Source organism: Babylonia areolata, chromosome 14 (assembly GCF_041734735.1).
Source record: "Babylonia areolata isolate BAREFJ2019XMU chromosome 14, ASM4173473v1, whole genome shotgun sequence".
Classification (NCBI taxonomy): domain Eukaryota; kingdom Metazoa; phylum Mollusca; class Gastropoda; order Neogastropoda; family Buccinidae; genus Babylonia; species Babylonia areolata.
In genome coordinates, this window is record NC_134889.1 from 32,641,855 (window position 1) to 32,648,367 (window position 6,513).

The following is a 6,513-nucleotide window of genomic DNA, read 5'->3' on the forward strand; positions in this document are numbered from 1 at the left end:
TATTCTGTTGAATATAATTCTCTCTCTTGCTCTCACTGTTCACACACACACACACACCATACAATACAAAAAAAAAACACATGTACTCACACTCTCTGATTTTATTGCTTTTTTTTTTTCCTGAATGCTGCAGTATATGTACCTACATATATGTATCACAAAGATGTCTTCAACTCTCAATGTGGACAGTGCCAGGATAGCATGACAGTAACAGCAATGCAGTATTGTCACATAATCTGAAAGTTTTATGAGAATGAATGAATGAACGAATGAATGGTTATTTCATGTACAGGCCATAGCCCCTCACCTCACCTCACCTCGGGCCCATAACTACAAAGTAGTCGTTGGGGGAAGCCTGAGGACCACAGACGCAACCTCCCTTCTCCATCTGTCTCTGTCGGCAGCCGCCGACAGCAGCTCACGTGTGTGGAGTCCGGTCCATTGTTTGATGTTCTCATGTCAGTTCTTCCGCTGTCTTCCTCTTCTTCTCCCACCCTCGATGGTGCCTTGCATGACTGTTTTGGACAAGCTGGTGTGTCGAGTGTTGTGTCCAAACCATATCAGCTTGCGTCTCTTCACAGTTGAAAGGAGAGGTTCCTGAGGTCCAGCAAGGTTCTCAATTCTGCTCCATACATGCTCATTGGTCCTGTGCTCGATCCAGGGAATTTGAAGCCCCTCAGGAAAGGTTATTTGAACAGCAACAAAAGACAATAACATAATTTGCTGATAAATACACAATGGAAATAAGACTATGAAATGAGTGTTCCTCAAAATCTGTGAGCCTTGTACAAAAACAAGGAAAGATTACATACATTTTATGAGAGAGGCGGAGAGAGATATCCTTTGAATCCCCAGTCACCATCCCACCATCTTATGGTGAAGGGGGAGGTGGGAGAGCAATGTCAACCGACTGCCAACTGAACTAGCTGTGTTTCCCACTCTTGTGGTCACCACCGTTCATCTTATATTTTACTCTTCAGATTCAGTTTCTCAAGGAGGCGTTGCAGAATACAGAATGCTTTATTATCTCAATAAGAGAAATCCATCTTGTGGTGAAGAAACACATTATCAAACACAAAAATCATAGTCATTCAAAAAGACATAAAATGCGTAACTGTCAACCTAGGGCAAACCATGCATACAATCAATAATCACAGCAGACAACAACAGAAACCCTTGAAAGGTAATTTAGAGTAAATCATACACACATCATTACAGCCATACACGAGAAATAATAATCAGTTAAAAGATTGGCATAGAATAGCATGCTACAAGTAGACAAAGACATACGATAACAAAATGCGATTCAACAGTACTATGAGTTAAGATGTCATATCTCGCGCACATACACTCTAGCATGCATTTATTTTTAGTCACATGTCTGATTATCAATTATTGCTGTTTGATAGCTGAACTGAGGTTGGAATAAAACTGCATTTAGTTTGGTTTGTTTTTAATTTTGGAGCACAGAAACGTTTTCCTATTATTATCAGTTGATGGTAATTTGCCAGTGTGTGGCTGATGTTTGAAATGCATTTGGCATTCTGTGGCACTCTTGACACTGTACAATTCACTCACACTGTCCTCTCACACCCACAGCCTTACTGCACACATTCACAATCTTATTCAGCATATTCATATTCCTTACATTTACAGTGAGACCCCTATATACCAGCATATAAAAGAGAAAGTTAAAACAGATTCAATACTGCATCTGTACAAGCCATGGAGTACTTTGTGTCACCGCTTTAGACAAATCCATACAGGCTGCTCCACATCTGCTGTGCAGATGCCTAACCAGCAGCATAATCCAATGAGCAGAGAAAGTTGGCAGGATGGTCAACAAGGGAATCTGCCAGTACAGTGCCCATGAGGGTCTGTGTTTTTCAGAAGGACGACTGTTTCTTGCCCGAGGATTATCATTATCACATTCTATTATTATATTTATATAGCGCTGAATCTTGTGCACAGAAAAATCAAAACGCTTTCGTACCAGTCATTCACATGCATGCTTAACTCTAAAACTGGAAAAACTGAAGACAAGGAAGAGGCAGGGAAGGGAGGCTATTTTGGGAAGATGTTGGTTTTAAGACCAGACTTGAAGAGCTGAGTGCGAAGACCTGACGAAGAGAAAGAGGAAGTTCATTCCAACTGCAAGGTCCAGAGACAGAAAGAACGGTGGCCAACAGTCGAGTGTTTGAATCTGGGTATGCGTAAACAGAGTGGATCCGAAGCCGATTGTAGAGAGCGAGATGGGGTGTAGAGGTGAAGGCAACCACAGAGATAGGAAGGGGCAGCTTTGTAAATACATTTATAACATAGTGCTGATCTTGTACTTGTTCTGAGTGAGACAGGTAGCCAGTGGAGATGTTGCAAAAGAGGAGTGATGTGCTCGCATCTTTTCTTTCTGAGGACGAGTTGGGCAGCAGAGTTTTGAATGCGCTGAAAGGACTGAATGGATGAAGCAAGCAAACCAGACAATAGAGAGTTACAGTAGTCAAGGCGAGTGAGAATGTGAGAAACGACAAGTCTAGATGTTGCGTCAGTGGACAGATATTTCCGGGCGGAACTGATGCGCCGCAATTGACAGTAGCAGGATTGACATGTCTGATAAATTTTTGGATTACATGCTGAGATGTGTAATCATGCCCCTTCGTTTTCCTTCAGTGATCCTTCTTCGTTCGTGGGCTGCAACTCTCACGTTCACTCGTATGTTCACGAGTGGGCTTTTACGTGTATGACTGTTTTTACCCCGCCATGTAGGCAGCCATACTCCATTTTCGGAGGACCCCTGCCTAAAACGGACAACACGTATGGTTTCAGTTTCAAGGAGGTGTCAGAGCGTGCGGGCAGATCCATACATGCTACGCCATGTGCTGATGCCTGACCTTCGCATAACCCAACGCACTGATCACGCCTTGAGAATTCAAAAAGAAATAGTAATACTAAAAATGATGGCACAACACATCACTGGTATAATGCGCGTGCAGGCGCGCGCGAACGCACACACACACACACACAAACATACACACAAACACACACACACACTTGATCTCTGGATCACTTGTCACAGGGGATATTAGTTCAATGCCGATATGATTTATTATATCTTTAAAGTCCATAGGAAGCGAAACAACAGTCATATGAGATTTACTCCCACATGGAGAATCTGAATGATCCACTCGGTTATTGCGACGAGCTTGCTGGGAAAAGGTGGGGTGGGCCGGCAGCTTGAGAAAGACTGGGGGTGTGGGGTGTGAAGGGAGGTGTCTTAATTTATGTGGCTCCAGACTTAATCGACGGCACAAATAAATCTAATGTTTTTTTTTACACTGATTGTCCAGAATGTCAATAAGAGACTTCGAATGATGAGTGATAGTCTTTATGATAGAACTGAACCTATTTATTATTTCCATGTACAATTAAGTATTTTGCTTGCGTGTTAACTTGCTTGTTTCTAGTTTGTTTGTGTGCTTGTACCTTTGCATACTTACTCGTTATTTTCGTTTTGATGATTGTTAGTGGTAGCCCTAAGGACGGAGCCAGTGTCCTAAATTTTGTCACAATTTGAATTTACTGACGTCATTGCGCGAATAGTCGGAAGATTCATCAATGCTGTTTACAGCAAAGTGTTTGTGACAAACTTGAGATGACTTTCTTGATTAGCAATATGAATGATGGATGGACAAATTCACCTGAAAGTGATATCGCGGTAGATCATCTTCACTGACCACTCCACAATCTATCTCAGTGAAATTATGAATGCCACGGTATCCTGTCTATACAGTTCCATACACCCCGTTTCCATCTGTCCTCATCAAACTCACTCTTTGAGCAAGTACCTCAATGAGTATAATTATTTACTTCATTCATACAGTGATATATAGATGCATAATCACAAACTCATCTCACTCCTTCTGCCCCCCCCCCCCCCCCCTCCCCCCACTCACCTTCCTTTTTCCATCTGTCTCTCTGCGTCCACAAGAGTTCGTGTGCACTGGATTTGGAGGAAGTCAATTAAGTGGCTGTGCACACACATGCGCACGAACGCACGCGTATTTCTGCATACATTAACATGCGCGCGGATATGCACAAACACATGGCACAAAGATGAGAGAGAGAGAGAGAGAGAGAGCGCTGTGGTTTATAACCTTCAGAACTGAAGAGCTTTGGGGGAGAATACTTACGTTCCGTGAAGCAGAAGATGAACACTTACGTTAATACCAATTATTTGCAAATTTTGGCTCTGGAGCTCAGGCAGAAGGGTTAAAATTGCTCAGGAACTCAGGGCTCAAAGGGTTAAGGATCTTTGGCAAGAGGAGTGGAACACCCAGACGGACAAGAAACTGTTCCAGATCCGTCCAGACCTAAAAGAGACCCTCCCATCGGTGGTGAAGAACAGAAAGGAGGAGTCTGTGCTGTGCAGACTGCATGCAGGGCACACTTTTTATTTATTTATTTATTTGTCTATCTATTTATTTATTTTACTCATTCTTACTTGTTGAAGGGGGAAGAGGGCCCTCGATGTATACCCTGTGATGAACCTCTCACCGTGAAACACATGCTCCTTGACCTGTTGGGATCTGAATGACGTTAGACACAGACATTACGCGGCGGTTTCTCTGAAGACTTTGTTTCGCGATGTCCCTCCGTGGACGCTCATGGACTGCTTGAAAGAAGTGAACATTTTTAATCAGATTTAAAGGTTTTAAACTATGGAAGTTTTTTTTTTTTTTTTAACTTTGAGTGGAAAGCTTAAAGCGGTGACTTGTTTTTATTGTAATTTTTTTTCCCCACCCTTGACTTGTAGTAGGTATTAACTCAGTACGGCCAGTCCTCTCTTCTCCTCTACACAGACCCCTCGGATGTCCAGTGGGTGTCTCAATGACCCAACCTTTAGCTTCCGTCGTCAGAACTGTGGTATTCTTTGTCAACATTCACCTCTTCAGTATAAGAGCGTTCCGCTTGTAATATTTTGATGATCGTAACTGGGATGAAACGCTGTTAACGTCGTCTCTTTCGCCGTTCGTATGGAGAGAGTTAACGTGGCGATAGCCTTGAGATGGCCCTAGTAGTCGGCGAAGCCCTAAGCACCATAATTTGATTTGATTTGATTCGCCGTTTTGTTCCTTGAGAGGGAGGGTTGCTAGCATGCAAAGACAGCGACAACGTCCTGTTTCGCTGTGTGGTGTGAGGGCTTGCTGGGCTTGCAAACCTTGAGAATACCGAGTCAAAATGGAAACTCCCCATAATTCAGCAATGACCTGCTTTTCTGTCAAGATTTGTTTTTCTTAAACACACACACACTCACTCACACACACACACACTCACATACACACACACACACACACTCACACACACACACACACTCAGACACTCACACACACACATCAGTACATACACAGACACACATACACGCACATCTATCTACACACAATTATTTGTCTAGGCCTATCTATCTACCTATACACGCACGCACGCACGCACGCACACACACACACACACACACACACACACACACCCAACGAATATCATTAGAGTTGAGAGCAAAATACAAACAATCAACTCATAAAAAAAAAACCCAAACATAATCTGAACTGACGTCCTGATTTTCTGCAGCATGGTCATGCCTACGAGGTCTGGTACCTCACTCAGTTTGATGGGGGAAAGAAACACCCCCGAAAACAGAGTATGGCTGCCTACACGGTGGGGGGGGGGGGGGGTGTAAAAACGGTCATACACGTAAAAGCTCACTCGTGTACATACAAAGAGTGAACGTGGGAGTTGCAGCCCACGAACGAAGAAGAAGAAAAAGAAGAAGGAGGAAACAATCCTGGCATAACGTGAGGACCAGTCGCAGCGAACTGAAATGGCCACTGTGGGCCACGTCACAGACAGTACGCGTTCAGTCATGATCAGCAGGACACCACAACTTCTTCACAACAGTGATATGACCGCTGTCCCACGTGAACCTTGCACTGTTCAAGGTAAAATGGTATAATAATAATAATAATGATAATAATAATAATAATAGTAATGTACATTTATATAGCGCCCTTTCCCTCAAAGAGCTCGGGGCGCTTTACATGAAAGAAAAATATTACAAACTGCATAAATCATTCATGACCACTCTTTCTCCCCCCCCCCCCCCGTTCCCCGCACCATCCCCTCCCCCCCCCCACACTCTCCCCCTCCCACTGTACATACATCCAAGGTGAGCTGACATGGGTGGTGTTGGAGAACAAGGAAGCTGAGAGTGCCTTTAGATATATTTAAAAAAAGATGAGTTTTTAGTGATGCGCAAAAAGCAGAGATAGAATCAGATGCACGGATATAATGAGGAAGGTTGTTTCAGATGTGAGGAGCAGCAAAGAAGAAAGAACGTTCCTCATAGGTTCTTGTACTGACACGAGGAAGTTTCAAAAGGTAATAGAGGAAGGGCGGAGATTTCTTGCGGGAGTGTAAACACTGATAAGGTCAGAAAGATATGTAGGTCCCGCGGAGTGGAAAGCA